The sequence below is a fragment of the Bos indicus x Bos taurus genome, chromosome 1, assembly GCF_003369695.1.
Source record: "Bos indicus x Bos taurus breed Angus x Brahman F1 hybrid chromosome 1, Bos_hybrid_MaternalHap_v2.0, whole genome shotgun sequence".
Lineage (NCBI taxonomy): Eukaryota > Metazoa > Chordata > Mammalia > Artiodactyla > Bovidae > Bos > Bos indicus x Bos taurus.
The window spans coordinates 134776207-134795200 of NC_040076.1; the positions used below are offsets into that span (position 1 = coordinate 134776207).

Consider the following 18994-nt stretch of genomic DNA (forward strand, 5'->3'; position numbering starts at 1 on the left):
AGTAAGCTAGTGGCTGGCCCTGAATTCTAAAGGAGTGACCAGATCTCCACACTGGAGGAGGACAAGGGGATGAAGGTGGGCTCTGGAGATGTGGTTTAACTAACAGTGATTATTACATTTCTGTGGTAGTTGACATTTTATCCTAGAATCAAGTGAATTTTATATTTTTCTCCCACACAATGTATCTGTGTGCTTCCAAATAATATGTTGTGTCTACCTCCAAATGTTGTAGTAACGCTGATGCTCCAGGAAGCCACACCATGTTTGGCTCAGGTCGTCCAGATGTGACCCCAGGTAAAGTTTGGGAAATGATACCCCAGGCCTCAAGTTAGAACTGGTTTATGTGATTAACTCACTCAGCCAGCTTGTTGGGCATGGAGGGAACGATACCTAGGAAATGTCAATGGGACAGGTATGGGGTGCAGATGCAGGCAATTCCTGGGCTGAGCCCATGGGACACCCCAGGAGAGGAGCTGGCTAGAGGGTGCATGAGGCCCCATGGGCTTCGGGAGAGGGGGTGCCTGGTTGGGGGCAGACAGCAGGCAGCAAGGGCCACACTGGTCCTGCCCCACTGGCTGCCTGAGAGATTGCAGGATGAATTAAACTGTTTTAGAAGTCCTTCCTGCCAGAGTCCAGGCCCTTATGAAATTGCCCTGCTTTGCCTTCTATTCACAGTGCATTTGAGGGAATTGCGGGGAGCTAAGCATCACTCGCTCACAAGCCTGTACAGCATGTCTACGGTGGAGGCACGTCCCCAGACGTCACTGGTTTCACTCAGCTCCCTAAGAGGCCCCCATGTTTCCAAGAAACAATGATCTGTAGCGCCCTGCCTCTCAGTGTGACGCATGGCCTCAATTTGTGTAGGACCGAGGGGGTTCCCAGCATGTAGACTTTCAGTTTTTTTTATATATATAAATTTATTTTAATTGGAGGCTAATTACTTTGCAATATTGTATTGGTTTTGCCATACATCAACATGAATCTGCCATGGGTGTACAAGTGTTCCCCATCCTTCAGTTTTAAAACTGAAGATGTTCTGGGCAGATGGGGATAAGTTGGTCACCCCACTGCCTCCCTTGCTGTGACATTTTACAAGAATGGACTTCCAGCCCCTGACTATAGGGTGGGAGAGGAGACTATGGCAGGTCAGGGATGGTACCCAGGATGGAAATAAGCCTCACGGCAGGAAGGAACTGGAGGCTTCCAGGAGAAGACGGGTGGTAGGGCCCACTTCTCCCTCTTGTTTGTACGTGGAAGTCCTCCGGTCTGGCCCTGCCTTCGTTGCCCGTTATGACTTGTACAACATTTTAAACTTACTGTGTAGAATCCATACAAGTAATGATAAACCTGAGCTATAGAAACACAGCACCAGAATGGAGCGGCGCAGCGGCAGAGGTTTCGGTATGACCAGGATGCAGATCCACATGTTGCTAACCGATCGAGTGAGGATCACCCCAGTGCCCAGGGCTCAAGAGCCCCTGTGCTGTTCACTCATTCATCGCCCATGCTCGCAACCTTATCTGGTGGGGCAGGAGTTTTGCTCAGCATATCCTCGAAGACAAGAATGCGCCTTGCAAGAGGCGAAAAATGGAAAAAGATGTCCCAGTGCTGCCCTAAAGCCTGAGAAGAAAGATGGGGTGTCCTTCTGTGCTGAACATGCCCGTGGGAATGCCCTGGTTCTTCATGCTCAAGCGAAGAAGACCAGTCCAGGGCTTGTGGGTGAAGCATTCTTGTGCCAGCTGAGCTCACATGCTGGGACAGAGCTGGGTCTTAGACTCCAAAATGTAGCTGCAGTGAGGCCAGCCAAATTTCGAATGTGCTGGCGTCTACATAGCTGAAGAAGTGGCCTTGATTATGCGTGAGAAGCTTATTTGTTTGCAATTTTTGTGCACTGACCAGGTCAGGAAGCAACAGTTAGAACTGGACATGGAACAACAGACTGGTTCCAAACAGGAAAAGGAGTACGTCAAGGCTGTATATTGTCACCCTGCTTATTTAACTTATATGCAGAGTACATCATGAGAAACACTGGGCTGGAGGAAGCACAAGCTGGAATCAAGATTGCCAGGAGAAATATCAAAAACCTCAGATATGCAGATGACACCACCCTTATGGCAGAAAGTGAAGAGGAACTAAAAAGCCTCTTGATGAAAGTGAAAGTGGAGAGTGAAAAGGTTGGCTTAAAGCTCAGCATTCAGAAAACAAAGATCATGGCATCCGGTCCCATCACTTCATGGGAAATTGATGGGGAAACAGTGGAAACAGTGTCAGACTTTAATTTGGGGGGTTCCAAAATCACTGCAGATGGTGACTGCAGCCATGAAATTAAAAGACGCTTACTCCTTGGAAGGAAAGTTATGACCAACCCAGACAGCATATTGAAAAGCAGAGACATTGCTTTGCCAACAAAGGTCCCTCTAGTAAAGCTATGGTTTTTCCAGTGGTCATGTATGGATGTGAGAGTTGGACTGTGAAGAAGGCTGAGCCCCAAAGAATTGATGCTTTTGAACTGTGGTGTTGGAGAAGACTCTTGAGAGTCCCTTGGACTGCAAGGAGATCCAACCAGTCCATTCTGAAGGAGATCAGCCCTGGAATTTCTTTGGAGGGAATGATGCTGAAGCTGAAACTCCAGTACTTTAAGGGCCACCTCATGCCAAGAATTGACTCATTGGAAAAGACTCTGATGCTGGGAGGGATTGGGGGCAGGAGGAGAAGGGGACGACAGAGGATGAGATTGCTGGATGGCATCACTGACTCGATGGACGTGAGTCTGAGTGAACTCCGGGAGTTGGTGATGGACAGGGAGGCCTGGTGTGCTGTGATTCATGGGGTCGCAAAGAGTCAGACATGACTGAGCGACTGAAATGAACTGAACTGAACTGTACTGACCAGTTTAAATGGCTTCAGCATCTGCTCAAAGAGAAGAAGCAATGTTACATAATTACAAAGTGGAACATGCAGCTCTAGGTAGTCTCGTGAGTGGCCCGGAGAGACTTCTGGCCAAAGAACGAGAGAAGTTAAAGCATCTAAAATGTCTTCAGTGGTATTGTCAGCGCTGTGGAGTGGAAGCCTTACCACACAGGCAAGCCGAAGGAGCGCAGAAAGCTGGCCGCACACAGTGCTGCCTGACAGGCTCATACCACTTGCTCCATTCAGAGGTGCTTGGTCTTTGTGGATTCCAGTGACCGGACACTGCCTTACTTCTGTATGTCAGGGCACAGATCAGGCTCTCTTCAATGCTGCCAGGGGTGTGAACAGGTACCGTGCAACAAACCAGTTCCCATCAGCCATTCTGAGGCTCCTTTTTGCTGCCCACTGCATTTCAAGTTGCCTCAGACGTATAAGCCCGAGCTGTGGGTGATGGTATGCAGTGCCCTCCCTCACCCTTGCGTTTTGACCCTTCACTAACCCTTGAAGATCATCTGGTGAAAGAAATTGCTGAAGGTCCAGTGGACATTTTGGGCCACATGCAGATTGCTGGAGATGGGTGCTGATCACAGGGATCTCAAAATTCTGAGACAGCCTCTGCAACCATTGTCTCAGAGTGTCCAGAACCCACCCGTGTCAGTTGATACTGTGTTTTGGAAACCAGTTGACTTTGGGGGATTTGTATTTCCCATTCTCTAAGGCAGTATTTCTGACCCTCTCTCACTAAAGGACAAGCCAGGCTACCTTGTTTTTCTTCTGGTTTATTGAATGCTATATAGTCTAACCAAATGTTGGGGGCAGGGGCCAATAGTGTCTTTAAATTGTGATGTTTTCCCACTCTAGGCAAGGAAGAGAGTAGGTGATTCCTGTCATAGCTGCCGAGATTGGAGCTGTGCCTAAGGGGAAAGGGATTTTTGTAATGCTCTTTCCCAAGTCTTGGGATAGCGATAATCCCAGTGGCTCGTTATCTCTGTCTAGCAGCCTATATTTTAGCCTTTCCTCACCTTTTCCCTAATCGAGTAATCTGAAGCTCCTCTCCTCAGTGATCTCTGACCTATAGCCTCAGAAAATAGCCCACAGGACTGGGCCCTTCTTAACCATCCATCTTGCTTCTAAACTATGTAAATTTCTGTTGTGGCTATCTTATGTAAGATGCAATAAAAATATTATATATAGTTTCTGTTAAATGTTAAAATGTTATATTTATATTTATATATATATATATATATATATGAAGGAAACACAGTGCCCTTTGCCCTTTTCAGAATTACTGAATTTCAGAATTGAAAGTGATGCGAAAGCTCATGTGTTCAAAGAGGCTGGAATCTTCCTGGCAATGTCCTTGCACAGCCCCAGTGATGGGGACCTCACCACATCACAAGCAGGCCCAACAGCTGTGGCCCCACAGGCAGTAGGCAGCTCTCTCCCATGTGGGGTCATGTCTGCCCTTCTATGTCTATCCCCTGGAGCCAATCCAGCAGAGCCCCTCTTCCTGGTCACTTTCCTCACTGTGTCTGATAGAAGGGCAATCTTCCTTCTCCCACAGGTCCTTCTAACTGGGTTGAAACAGAAAGCCCCAGGGGCCTGGGATACCCTCTTTAAAAACCTGTTTGGCCCTGAAGGTGGGCCTTGCTGAGGGGCAGATGTGGCCTCCAACTGCTCTTGTCCCGGGTCACAGAGCTGTAATCAGAACCTCACTGGTTCTGGTCATCACTCACAAGGGGGTCTCAGGCCCTGTGGAGGCTGGTGGGCCTGGGATTTCCTGGAACCAGCAAAAGTCTTCCTATGATGGGCATCCTCACCCCATCAGGCCCTGCCAGTTTGTTATGCCCTCAGGAGCCCAAGGCCTACTCACAAGCTGCCTTCTCTCCACCGTCTTCTCTTACTTCTCCCTGACTTGGGAGCTCTTACGGAGAATCCTTGCCAAGCATGGAAGAACCCTGGAAAGGTCGTTGGGTCCATTCTCCAGGCTCCAGCTGGGCAACATCTCTCTGGAGCAAGTAGACGAGGGGCTTGCTGGGACCACACTCCTTGACTTTATCACAAGGGAGTGGGACAGAGACCCTTACGGAGGGCATCTGCCCTAATGCCAGTGGGAACACTCCTGTGGATCCCTGCCTGTACCCTAGACTGCACCCCCACATCCCACCCACCCATGGCCAAGCCAAAGTGATGTAGAACTGGCCTTGCTAGTGGGCCATCTGCAGCCCTGGACTTTGTCGCTGACTTGGACAAGTGAGCCTCAGGGCCGTGGCTGCTGTTGGGACGCTGCCCTGCTGGACTCGCTGCTGCTCCATCCTCCCTGTCCCGGGAAAGCTTGGGTCCCATGAGTCAACCTGTAAGTTTAATACACAAACATGTATGTACAGTTCATAAGGAGTGAAGAGGATATGCCTGAACAAAGGTAGTTCTCTGAGTGGGAAGCCTATAAATGGTTTTGTTCTTCCTCTTTGTGACATTCTGTGTTTTCCATATTTTTACAATAAATGTGTCCCGCATTTATAATTAGAAGAAACTACCAATTAAAAGCCCTGAAGTTTGTAATGATACCCTCATACCCACCTTTGCCTGGTGCAGTGAGGTCTGTCATTGTGGTCTGCGAAATGAGATGTGAGGAGGGACCTGCTCTCCAGGTCCCCGAGGATGGACCAAGGATGCGGCCAGGAGGGCAGCCAGGGGATGGGGTTGTCTGCAAGGACCATTCCTATGCCAGTCACTGTTCCTGCTGCAATTTTTTTTTTTTTTGGCTGCACTGGGTATTCGTTGTTGCATGCAGGCTTTCTCTAGTTTCAGTGCTAGGGCTTCTCATTGTCATGACTGCTCTTGTTGCAGAGCATAGGCTCTAGGCACACGAGCTTCACTAGTTGTGGCTTTCAGGCTCAATAGTTGTGGCACATGGGCTTAGTTGCCCCATGGCATGTGGAATCTACCCAGACCAGGGATTGAACCTGTGTCCCCTTCATTGGCAGATGGATTCTTAACCACTAGACCACCAGGGAAGTCCTCCCACTGCATTTTTTTTGTTGTTGTTTTATGGCTCCTCAGGGATGGAGGTGAAGTAAGATAATAATACCTTAGTTCTTAAAGAGAGGCAAACCTATGGAACATTTTCTTTTCTGGGAAGATTGAGAAGTGTCTCTGTCCAGGAGGCCTCTCTGCTGTTCTGGTGCCCACTCCCAAAGGCTGGCTTAGAGCTTGGGAATCCAGTCCTAAGGGTTGGCCAAACGTCTTAGGGAAGTGAGTGTACCTGATGGGCTCTGTGCCATTTAGGAAGAGTGGGCCTGAGCGGTGAGGACAGAGGCCAGGACAGCATCTGCTCAGGGGTGCCCGGGATCCAGTGCTGAGTCTGGAGTTTTATACCTGGAAGGATGTGGTGACATCCCTGGGTGGGCTTTCATGCAATCATTTTGGTTAGCCCTGAGTCATTTGGTGACCACTCTTTGCAAGCTGGCACTCTGCTAATGTCATAAACAGCAGGGGTTTCAGAACTCTGAGGCCAGGAATGGTGTCAGGACGGCTGCCTGAAATGCAGTCATTCATTCATTTATTCATTGTTGTTCAGTAATTCAGTCATGTCTGACTCTTTGAGACCCTATGGACTGCAGCATGCCAGGCTTCCTTGCCCTTCACTATCTCCCAGAGTTTACTCAAACTCATGTCCATTGAGTCAGTGATGCCATCCAACCATCTCATCCTCTGTCATCCCCTTCTCCTCCTGCCCTCAACCTGTCCCAGCATCAGGGGCTTTTCCAATGAATCAGCTCTTCATACCAGGTAGCCAAAGCATTGGAGCTTCAGCTTCAGCATTAGTCCTTCCAATGAATATTCAAAGTTGATTTCTTTTAGGATTGACTGTTTTGATATCCTTGCTGTCCAAGGGACTCTCAAGAGTCTTCTCCAGCACCACAGTTTGAAAGCACCAATTCTTTGGCACTCAGCCTCCTTTATGCTCCAACTTTCACATCCATACATGACTACTGGAAAAAACATAGCTTTGATGATATGGACCTTTTTAAGCAAAGTGATGTCTCTGCTTCATGGAATACGTAATTATTGATCACCTAGGCTCAACCATTGAAGGTACAATGATGAACAAAACAGAGTGGACCAAGCCCTCCTGAGAGACATAAACAGTGGGCAGATTCACAAATAGATGCAAAGTTGTGTGTCAAATAAGACGGGAAATAATTGGGTTTTGTGAGGAAGGAGGAGGTAGAAACAGAGCTGGATTCTGCTCAATACATCTGGGGTCATGTACTCTGAACTCTAACATGCCACCTTCATGCTTCTGCTATTTAACCTCTGCGTGGGGAACACGAATGTGAATCGGAAGGTGCCTGTCTTCCAAAGGCTTTTGTTTGTTTGTTTGTTTACAGGTTTATTCAACATAAAACAACCCCTTTCCAAAGGCTCTTGTTAGTTGCAGTAAGATGAGGCAACTCTAGTGAATTGTGGTTTTCATCAATATGACAGGTTTACGTAACATGGGACCCTCCTATTACAAATAATTAGAGTTTCTGGATACAATAGAATACCATCAAATATTTGAATACAGAGCTGAACTTATAAGAAAGGAAGTGAAATCTTCAGGGGCAGGAAGTAAAGAACAGTGTATCTGCTGACTCTGTAGCAGGGATTAAGGGGAAACTGTGTAAAGAAACTCTCAAGAAACTCGTGATAGAGATTGGGTATTAGTAATCTCACAGGCACCAAATATGACATGGGGTGTTGGCACACAGACTCATGCATGAAATTGGGTCCTTGATGAGAAAGTAACCAGAAAAACTCTGCCCACCACCTGGTTAGAGGCAAGAGGCATATCTCTAACTGGATCTCTAGGTGAAACAATTCTGAGAAATCAAAACCTCATGTCTGAGCCACGTGAACTTGGAAGCAGAATGTATACTATCCACACAGTATGGGGATCTCTAATCAAGTAAATTAGCATAAGAAATTGGTTCTGGACTGGTGCTAACTCTTTGCTATCTGGTAGACATGGAGGAAAACCACTCTGGAGGGATACTTCTGCAATCCAGACCAAAAGTATCCCAAGAGAAGACTGTGCTCATGGAAGAGGAGCTTACGCTAAACAGTCACACAGAAAATGACCCACCATAAGCCACAGACAGCACATACATCATATATCATTGAGGAAGACTAGCACCTCAAGATTTTGAGATAATGGTACACTTTGAAAGAGACTATAAAATTATATTGAGGGCTTCCCTGGTGGTTCTGTGGTTAAGAATCCACCATGCAATGCAGGGCACACTGGTTTGATCCCCAGTCTGAGAAGATTCCACATGCTGAGTGGCAACTAAGCTCGTGTAACACAACAACTGAGCCTGAGCTCTAGGAGCCTGGGAGCCACAATTACTGAGCAGTGGGCAGCGACCACTGAAGCCCATGTGCCCTAGAGCCCATACACCACAAGAGAAGCCACCACAAAGAGACGCCCATACACTGCACCTAGAGGTAGGCCCACTCCCGGCAACTAGAGCAAGCCCACGTGCAGCAACGGAGACCCAGTGGAGCCGATCAATAAATATAAATATATACTGACATGTTTAAAGAAATGTAAGAAGAAATAGAAAACACCAGGGAAGAACAAACACTATAAAAAAGGAACAAGCAGATTGGAGAAACACATAGAAATTCTATAGCTATAGAAAGTAAAAAGTGAATGGTTAGGTAGTAGGTTAGATGCGATGACTGGTTAATTAATAGAGTAGATAAGTTCCCAATTTGAAGTCCTTAACTTCATGACATCTGCACTAAATGATACTGAGTGGAAGACAGGGTTGAAGAGTCACCTGAACGCAGCACAGAGGAATAAAGAAGTGAAAACTGTGACGCTTCCAGAGGAGAAACCTGGCAAGCTCAGCCTTGGCCAAGTGACCAAGTTTAGCATCACCAGTGATAAGTTATCTTGAAAATATATACCTTTAACTAATAGGGTGAGAAGAGCGTTTCACCTCTGTGGTCTTCCTCCCTGAAAAATATATCCCCTGTCTAACCTTGAGAAAATCATCAACAAACCCAATATGAAGAGCATTTTACAAAATATCTGATCAATACTCCTCCAAACTAGGAACATCTGAATGTCTTGTCACAGTCAAGAGGAGCCTAAGGAGACCAGACAGCCAAATGTGGTGTGGTGTCCTGGCTGGGATTCTGGGACAGAAAAAGGACATGAGAAAACCCAATGAGATCTGAATAAAGTATAGTTTCATGAGTTAAAAGAAAAAAAGAAGTGAAAAGTATAAAAGGCAGTTTAAGACACATGGAAACAGTAAAAACAAAGTCCAATTTAAGTCTGAAATGAGTCCCAAAGAAGAGAACAGAATGAATAGGTGAAATAGACAGTATTGAAAAAAATGACCAAAAAATCTCCAGAATTAATAAGACATATAGTACCTCAAAAAAAAAAAAAAAAAAAAGCATAGTAATGTCTAACAGGAATTTACAAAAAGAAAGTATCCCTATACGCATCATGTATGGCTTCCCTGCACCAGCTTCCCTGGTGGCTCAGTGGTAAAGAGTCCGCCTGCAATGCAGGAGACCCTAGCGTGATCCCTTGGTTGGGAAGATCCCCTGGAGAAGGGAATGGCTACCCACACCAGTATTCTTGCCTGGAGAATTCCACGGACAGAAGAACCTGGAGGGCCCTAGTCCATGAGGTCGCAAAGAGTCAGACACAACTGAGCGACTAACAGGCTGATTTGACTTGAGTCCCTTACTTCTGTCTCCTACCCAGACTCAGGAAAAGGGAAGTAGCTCACTTCTGGGCTCTTTCTTCAGCAGCATCATTTCTCTGATCTACAATTACAATTTCCCCCCTGGAGAAAGGAATGGCTACCCACTCCAGTATTCTTGCCTCAAGAATCCCATGGACAGAGGAGCCTGGTGGGTTACAGTCCATGGGGTTGCAAAGAGTCAGACACGACTGAGCAACTAAGCACAGTGTCTGTATATAGGGGTTGGGAGGCTATTATTTTGTCTACTGCAGGGTTTAATCACACCAGAGCCAATAGCAGATACAAACACACATACGTATGTATTGATATATGCGTTAAAAGATTTATTTCAAGGAGTTGGCCTATACAATTGTGGGGGCTGAATAAGCAAACCCAGAATTCACAGGGCAAGCAGTCAGGAAAGGATGATCACAGGCATTGGGCCAAAGCTCCTGTTGAGGGGAGTCAATCTCTCTCTCTTTCCACTGTGCCTTTAATGTCTTCTGATTATTTAAACCAGGCCCACCCAGGTTATCTAAGATAATCTTCCTGAAAGTCAACTCATTATATATTTTAATTACAGCTGCAAACTTGCTTCACAGCCAACACCTAGATTAATGTTTGATTGAATAACTGGAGACTGTAGCGTAGCCAAATGGACACATCTAAATGCTGTCACAGGGTCAAAGGGCAGTGACATTCAGGACAAGTATGGAACAGAATGTGGCAGCAGGGAGGAGAGGTGAGGACCCCTGGGCAATAGGCCTGCAAAAGGAGAGATTTGCAGAGGGCTTTGCTGACATCACTGATGGGAGGAATGGGTACGTAGGGGTGAGCTTCTGCAAGGGGGCCTGAAATGGGGCATGACATTTTCTCCTTCCCACAGTGAAAATCCCATCATCAGTCTGTGCTTCCCTCCCCTCCACAGAGCAGACCCCCAGTGTATCACTAACATCTTGACGACCCTTCCTACTCTGCCCACTGGTGTTCATCTTTGACCTGCTGCTGCAGTCATAGCCCCCTGGGCTGCAGACATGAGTTGGTCAAGATACTGGAAAGGGGGTGAGCTCATGTCTGCCGCCCCCAAGGCTGCGGCTTGTAGGTGTCAAGTATTCACTTAGCTAATCTTTCTCCATCTACAGATGCTTATTGATGATTTCATTCAGGAGTCTTGAAACCTGCTGGGAGAGAGCACATGTAGATGATGAAACCACATTGCCTTGCACTTGCCATCCAGAGCTCCAGGCGAGGCAGCGGGGGTGTTCCAAGGAGCTGAGAGGCCAATGGAAGTGCACAGTCAGAGCTAGTTGTGGGGTGCTCCTGGCTGCTGCCATGACAGTGCTGACAGAGCCTTAGCATGCAAACAGACCCCATACCCAGATGGGCAGATGGCCAAGGGGAGGGCAGAGGAATCAAGGGTGTGCCTCTCAGTTTTGCCCTCATTCCTTTGTAATGGGTTTACAGAGGTTAGGCCTTGTCTCCAGGAAGGAGATGCTGGAAAGAAGGATTTGGGTTAGAGTTCAGGGGGACCTACTTGAATCTGAGGCGATGGTTCCCAAAGTGTGGCCCCTGTACCAGCAGCATTGGCATCACATGGGAGCTGGTTAGAAATGTGAGTTCTTGTGCCCTATTGCAGATTTACTGAATCCAAAACTGGCGGTGGGGCACACCGCTTTAACAAACCCTCTAGGCCACTCTAGTGTGCCCTGAAGTTCAAGAACCTCTGCTCCGCCTCACTGAGGCAGCTGTGGTAGTCTTGTCCCCACAGTATTCGTTAAAGTGACTGATGGGAAGTAACCGTATTAAACCGAAATGGTTGCCAGGAATGTGTCTAATGTGGAGTCGTAATTGATGGGAAGAACGTTGGGGAACATTCCAGGCAGGCCAGTGGAGGCCTCCCAGGGCACACCGTGGAGAGAGGAGGTTGGGGAGGGCAGGGTGGGGTGGACAGAGCCTTCTTGGGCTTGACAAGCATGGTGGCCACGTGTTGGAATTGGGAGAATCTCCAGGGGAGCTTGGGTACACAGGCATGCTGTGCGAGGCTGAGTTCCATTTTAACCTCTTTCTTCCCACAGGTGGTTTGGAAATGGCAAATTTTCTCGGAGGTCAAGATCAGGGGTGTTCTAACTAGTGATATTTATAGCTTAAAGCTTACTGTAGGTAAACAGGGAATTTGAGAAATTGGCTTGCTTTCCCCCTTGCTCTTGCTCCTGCCCTCATTTCCTGTGTTTAGACTGGACATTTCACGTCATAGAAAAGACCTTGATACCCTGGACGACCCCTGTGGACAACAGGGCGACAGAGGAGGTCCCTGTGGCCCACTCCCCTGAGCACTCCCTGGGGCCCTGGGCGGCGGAGGTGGGAGGAAGCGGCTGAGGGTGCGGGTACCAGGGAAGGATGTTCGATTGCTTTTATATAATGTACTTTCTGATGGGAAGGAGGCTAGCATGCCTTGCTTGGCCTCCTGCCTTGACCTTTCCCGTAAGAGTTTCCTTTCCTCTCTCAGTCCAACCTAGCACCCGAGGAAATTTTCCAAGAAAGGTTTTCAGCATTTTCTGCAGTGCTGATGGTCCTCTCCTATCAGCTGAAGGCTGGATCCCACCCAGTGTCTTCTACCTTGCCCTCTCCAGACCCTGCAAGTGTTTCTCCCTTTCCCCTGCTCCTTGCTGATCTGAGGAGTGGAGTGGGGAGGAAGGCAGACAAAGCGGAGGGCAAGTGGAGGCATATAGGAGTCCAAGAGGTGAGGCCGTGGAAGGGGAGGCCCTCAGTCCAGACAGGGCCGGAGATAAATTGAAGTGGTGGAGAGAGGGGAACTGGAATAGAGGCTCCTTCTGGGGCAGAGATATCCTGGGCCACTGTGCTGGCCAGGGGTGACCAAAGAAGACCAAGCAGATGTGCTGACCACCTGCATTCGGATGTAGCCTTCAGTGACAAAGCTGCCCACCCCTGGAGCAGGGGGCCAGACAAGCAGACTCTTACCCATTTAAAGACTAGACACAAGACTGGACTTGGATCAAATCATATATGTTGTTAGAAATCAGGTCGCCTCTGTCAGGCACCAGATCCTTTATCTTTCAAGTCAGAATTCCCTTGTCCCAGAGAGCCTCATCAAAGGCCCGTTTTCCCTCCAGATTCTTCTGCAAATTTAGCTAGTGACGTTCTGTTAGGAGAGATCCCTGGGGCTCCACTGCAGGCAAACCTTCCATCCATAGATGGTGTCATGCATCCGTGTGAAGTCTAACAAGGCACGAGGCTCTGCCCTCGTGGAACAAAAGGTAACAGAGATAATCAGACAAGACATCTTCCCACAGCTGCCTTCTTGCTCAAAGACTGTCAACATAAAGCCCTAAGGGGATTGATTTCAAGACCCCAAATAGTGGCTACTGAGTCACCATTTTAATTTAGGGATTAGTCCCTGGATTCTATATGGTCCCGAAGGGATCTTCTTTCTTCCGGGGTGTGGGGTTCAATAGCTGTCAGAAGTGAGGCTCTTTTTCCCTACGGGCACCTGCAGCTCTCCTGAAACCAGGGATGGCTCCATTAATATGCACTTGGGTCTTTCCCTGCCCCACAGCCCACTCTGCTTCCCACCACTTACCCTGCTCCCCATTGTCTTTGGAGCCCCCTGCTTCCCTTTCCTTGGTCTTCAGATGCTCACCCCACCCCCACCTCTCCTTAGTCATCAGGTCATAACCTTCTCCCTTGCTGACGTCCCCTGGTCTACTGACACACCCTGACTGGAGACTCCTTCAGTCTTGTCCCCAGATCCTTCACTGGCCTCCCTGCCTCTACTCTGCTACAGGTTGTTGTTTTTCAGTCACTCAGTGATGTCTGACTTTTTGTGACTCCATGAGCTGCAGCACACCAGGCTTCCCTGTCCTTCACCATCTCCTAGCGTTTGCTCAAACTCATATCCATTGAGTCAATGTTGCCATCCAACCACCTCATCCTCTGCTTCCCCCTTCTCCTCCTGCCTTCAGTCTTTCCCAGCATAAGGGTTTTTCCAGTGAGTTGGCTCTTCGCATCAGGTGGCCAAAGTATTGGAGCTTCAGCATCAGTACATTCAACGAATATTCAGGGTTGATTTCCTTTAGGATTGACTGGTTTGATCTCCTTGCTGTCCAAGGGATTCTCAAGAGTCTTCTGCAACACTACAGTTCGAAAGCATCAATTCTTCAGTGCTCAGCCTTCTATATGGTCCAACTCTCACATTTGTATATGACTACTGGAACATGGGAAATAGATGGGGAGACAGCCATGAAATTAAAAGACGCTTACTCCCTGGAAGGAAAGTTATGACCAACCTAGATAGCATATTCAAAAGCAGAGACATTACTTTGCCAACAAAGGTCCATCTAGTCAAGGCTATGGTTTTTCCTGTGGTCCTGTATGGATGTGAGAGTTGGACTGTGAAGAAGACTGAGTGCTGAAGAATTTATGCTTTTGAACTGTGGTGTTGGAGAAGACTCTTGAGAGTCCCTTGGACTGCAAGGAGATCCAACCAGTCCATTCTGAAGGAGATCAGCCCTGGGATTTCTTTGGAAGGAATAATGCTAAAGCTGAAACTCCAGTACTTTGGCCACCTCATGCGAAGAGTTGACTTATTGGAAAAGACTCTGATGCTGGGAGGGACTGGGGGCAAGAGGAGAAGGGGATGACAGAGGATGAGATTGCTGGATGGCATCACTGACTCGAAGGACGTGAGTCTGAGTGAACTCCGGGAGTTGGTGATGGACAGGGAGGCCTGGTGTGCTGCGATTCATGGTGTTGCAAAGAGTTGGACACGACTGAGTGACTGAACTGAACTGAACTGGAAAAACCATAGCTTTGACTATATGGACTTTTGTCAGCAGCTTTACTTCCAAGGAGGAAGCATCTTTTAATTTCATGGCTGCAGTAACCATCCACAATGATTTTGGAGCCCAAGAAAATGAAATCTGTCACTGCTTCTACTTTTCCCCCTTCTGTTTGCTGTGAAGTGATGGGACCAAATGCCATGATCTTAGTTTTTGTTTTTTGTTTTTTTTAATGTTGAGTTTCAAGCCAGCTTTTTCACTCTCTTCTTTCACCCTCATCAAGAGGTTCTTTAGTTCCTCCTCATTTTCTGCCATTATAGTATCATCTACACATCTCAGTTTGTTGATGGTTCTCCTGGTGATCTTGATTCCAGCTTGTGATTCATCTGGCCCAGCATTTTGCATAATGTACTTTGCATATAAGTTAAATAAGCAGGGTGACAGTATACAGCCTTGTCATACTCCTTTCCCAATTTTAAACTTGTTGGTTGTTCCATGTCTGATACTAACTTTTGCTTCTTTACATGCCTACAGATTTCTCAGGAAAGATGTAAGGTGTTGTGTGTGTGGTGGTGTATGTGTGTACACATACCTCATCGTATTTACAAACTGCTCTAGAGGGGTTGAGCCCTGCTTAACCCATAATGATATTCAATAAACATTTGCTTATCACATTACTTCAAGTGTTCCTTCTGGGAGAAATTAGCAATAATGTACCCCTGTATCCCCTGCCCCCTCTAGCCCGCACTAAGATTTGTTAAAGCAAATAGACCAAGGGAATTGTAGACTGTGTCTGCACCTTTGCCAGAGGGAGGCACCGTTTCAGTTTTCATAAGGAGACACGGCATCCCATGAAGGTTAAGTCTTGACTTGTGTGTTTTTTGAACTAAGCAAGGTCTTTGGGAGCTGATCTGCTGTATAACCATGATGGCCCTGGGGTCACAATTGTGATGGTGTCAGAGAGAGAGGTCCACAGCTTCCTAAGGGGATGTGTCAGCAGGGGAGTAGCCTAAATAAGGGAAGCCATGTTCAAACAGAGCTTGACAAGGGGAATCAGGCCAGCAAGGAGGCAAGGGAAGGGGTGGGAGAATGTTCTAGGCATAAGGAAGCATACACAAGGACTCTGAACCTGGATGAAAAGGACCACATTCAAAGAGTAGATACAAGTTCAGTGTGTTGGGGCTGCTGAGCCAGGAGACCTCTTAAAGGTTTGCAGGCTGTGGGCTCTGGTTTAGAGCAAGTCTAGAAAAGCCAATCAGTCTGGAGTTCGGTCCTTCATAAGGTCCAGACAGATTGGTGGGTAGACGTTTCTGGCCTGTGGAGAAATGCCTGAAGACTGACCCTGCTACTTGTGAGAATTTGCCCTCAGTGAAGGCGGCAGGACACCCTGCAAGACAGCTTCGAAAGGCAGGAGGGGAGGCAGTTTCACTTTGTGGAGACAAGGAAGGTCCCTCCATTCCACATGGGCTTCCTGTAACTACTTGGTTTCCACAGAGGAGAGGTCCACACGTTTAGGGAAAATTCTCATGGAACGTGAGTCAGGTCCCTCCAGGAATGGAGAGAATGTGGGAGAGCCTGGGGATAAGAAGGAGACACCCAGGTCAGGGGAGTGGAGCCCAGAGGCAATCAAAACAAGGGTGGGAGGGGAAGAGGCATAGGAGGCTTTGGCTGTCATGGTGTTTGTCCACAAAGGAAAACCATGAGCAATAAAAGAATTAAGAAAACAGCTGGGTGAATTGGGAGGGACATGAACAGCTAAGAAAGCAACCTGCTTCCTCAGTCACCTGAAGAGTGGGTGAGTGCAGACTCTCTGAAGCTGGAGAAGGAAATGTAGTGGGCCCGAGAGAGGTTAAAGATGGTTTCTAGTAGGGTCAGCTGAGGACATCTGGGCCAGAGGGACAGGATTCTGTCATTGAACAGAGTGAAGAGGACCAAGGGAGTTGCAGGCATGCTTCTAGTGATTGCCAGAAATCCTTGGCTTGTAGCCACATCATTCCAGTGTCTTCTGCCTCCAGTGTCCTGTGTCTCCGGATCCAAATTTGCTCTTGTAAGGGCGCCTGTCATTGGATTAAGGCTCACCCTACTCCAGGATGACCTCATTGTAACTTGATTATATTTGCAAAGACCCTATTTCCAGTAATGTCACATTCACAATCACCAGGGGTTAGGCCTTTGACATATCTCTTTGGAGACACAATTCAGCCCATAATATCCAGCAAAGAGGCTGGGGACAGCACAGGTCATAGAAAGTGTCCCTAGCAGAGGCAGAGGGTGAAGAGAGAGGTAAGATCAGTCATGAAGATCATAAGATGCTGGGGGACATAAAGATCATAAAGATGCTGGGGGACCACACGGGGGACTGGAGGGGAGAGGGGCTTGTGGGGAGGGGAAGTGGAGGCCCATGGGGCATGATGGCGACAGATATTCTGGGTTCCCTGCCAGAGTTATCTGCAGGTAGCGTGGTTCCTTTGGGTTCATATCCTTGATATTTTGACTGTCATCAATCAGTAGGGAATGGAGACCATCAGCTTCCACGTCCCTCTGGGGATCTCCAGGAGGTCAAGGGTGGGATCTGGATTTGTGCTCAGCACTTACAAAGGACACGTCATCCTCCTGATGCATCTGACAAAGCCTTTTCCTCCTGCCATGCTTCTACTAGCAGCCAGGAAAGCAGAAGGAAGTCATGCCACAAAGTGTAGCAATTGTGCTGTGTTGGGGCATCTGCCCTGAACATCTTGTCCTGCTGGCAGGGGCGGGCTGGAGTTTCCAGGGGGCTGCTGTCACTTTCAGATTGATGGGGTCTTGGAAGGAAATGGGCATGTGTGAGGACCACTGTGGTTGGGAATGGGCAGGGGAATGCTGGAGTGAGCAGGATGGGGCGTGAAGATGCTTCTATGCAGGAGAATGTTGCTGCCAGGGGTGGCCCATCACAGGGGAGCATGCCTTTCTGTTGCTGTGTACGGCTCTGGAACACTACAGCCTCAGGAGGCGCTCTAACATCAGGTCAGCCAGTGAGGTGGACAGTGACAATGAGCAGACCCGGAGTCTTGGCGTCCATGCACGCCCATGTCCTGGCCTGTCCTGGTGGGCAGCCGGCCCACTCTTGTATCAGGCGTGTCTGCTGTCTTTGACTCTATTACAGGTTCTTCAAGCTTGGTTCTCAGATTTCCAGTGACTTTAATTGGGCGGGGTGTGCTGTGGTTTATCAGGAACTCGGCGGCCTCTGAGAGGGTGAGCACAGGCTTCCAGGCAGGGCTTCCCTGAGCGAGGATTCCTTCCTCGGCCTGCTGGGGCACCTACCATTCCCTATAGAACCTCAAACTCCTCGTGCGGCAGCCTCGGGGGGACACCCAGACCTGCCCCCCTTCACTGCTCAGTGTGACTCCAGTCTTTCTGTTAAAAAGCCTGGCAAGAGGTGACCATGAGTCCAGGGTTTCATTTTTCCAAATGGAGATGTTTGGGAGCTCTGATGTGCAGCTGGCCCTGGGTGTCACCCTGCTGACAGTGAAAGAATTAACAAGAATTTGCTAAGTAATTGATTTATCTCCTTGGGAGATAAATGGGCACAATAGAAGGAGAAAAGGAAAAAAAAAAACCCTATATCTTCAAGGAATTCACAATCTGCTTTAATAATTTTACATCTTCCTACTCATGGCTTACAGGTGCTGATGTAACCGGTGGTTACATTCCCTGAAGTTCATTCTTTCCCGTTGATTTGTTTATCGTCAGATATTTGCCAAGCAGATCACCTCCTTCTCATAAAGTAGTAGCCAGCCGTGCTTTGCGGTCATTTCCCTCCTCCGCCCACTGGCTGGCGACGGCTCTGTGCTGGATGCCAGGATTGCCATAGGGCCCCAAACACGCAAGGTCGTTGTAATTGCAGTCTGGGCTCAGGGCCATGAAGGAAGAATGGAGAATGTGTGACAGGAGAGACATTCTTCACCATCATATAGATATGTGAGTAGAGGCTAAACAAGGGAGGCGGTGGGAATGAAGAGCCCCCTGCCCCAGACCCTGGTAGACAGAATGGGCCCCACCCCCAGAAGCTCTAAGGTAACACGTCATCTCACACAGGTGATGAGTTTTCCAGCCAGCTACAAATTTTACTGCCTGTTACCCCAGACCGTAGCTAGGGTAGTACGCAAGGAGAGGCCGTGGTGGCGGGAAGCTCAGCGAGGCCAGAGGTGGACGTGAGCTGGAACAGGGAGGCCCTGCAGGCTGGGGTGCTCTGCTTGATCTTGATCTGAGCTGGTGGAATTCCACTGGAGGGATTTTTCATGGGTCATGAGAGGCTCTGATCTCCATCTTCAGAAGATCACGCTGACACTCCATGCGATTGTACTTCTGTAAAGTACAAACCCGGCAAACTACGTGAGCTGCTAGAGGACAGGCGATCACTACCCTGGAGGGGAAGCTCACTGAGAGGGCGCCGGAGGCTGTCTGGGAAGCTAGAAATGTTCTGTTTCTCGGTCTGCGTGCTGTCCCTCTGGCACTGTATCAAGCTGACTTGTGCCTTTTTGTGGTGAATGTTAT

At 48.3% G+C, this 18994-nt stretch overlaps 1 protein-coding gene and 1 pseudogene across 1 annotated transcript in view; both read left to right on the forward strand.

The window, feature by feature from the left end:
- SLCO2A1 (solute carrier organic anion transporter family member 2A1) overlaps window positions 1-18994 on the forward strand; it is an 89365-nt gene that overhangs the window by 13136 nt on the left and 57235 nt on the right. The gene's annotated exons all lie outside the window — the stretch shown is intronic.
- LOC113895030 lies at window positions 965-4059 on the forward strand (annotated as a pseudogene).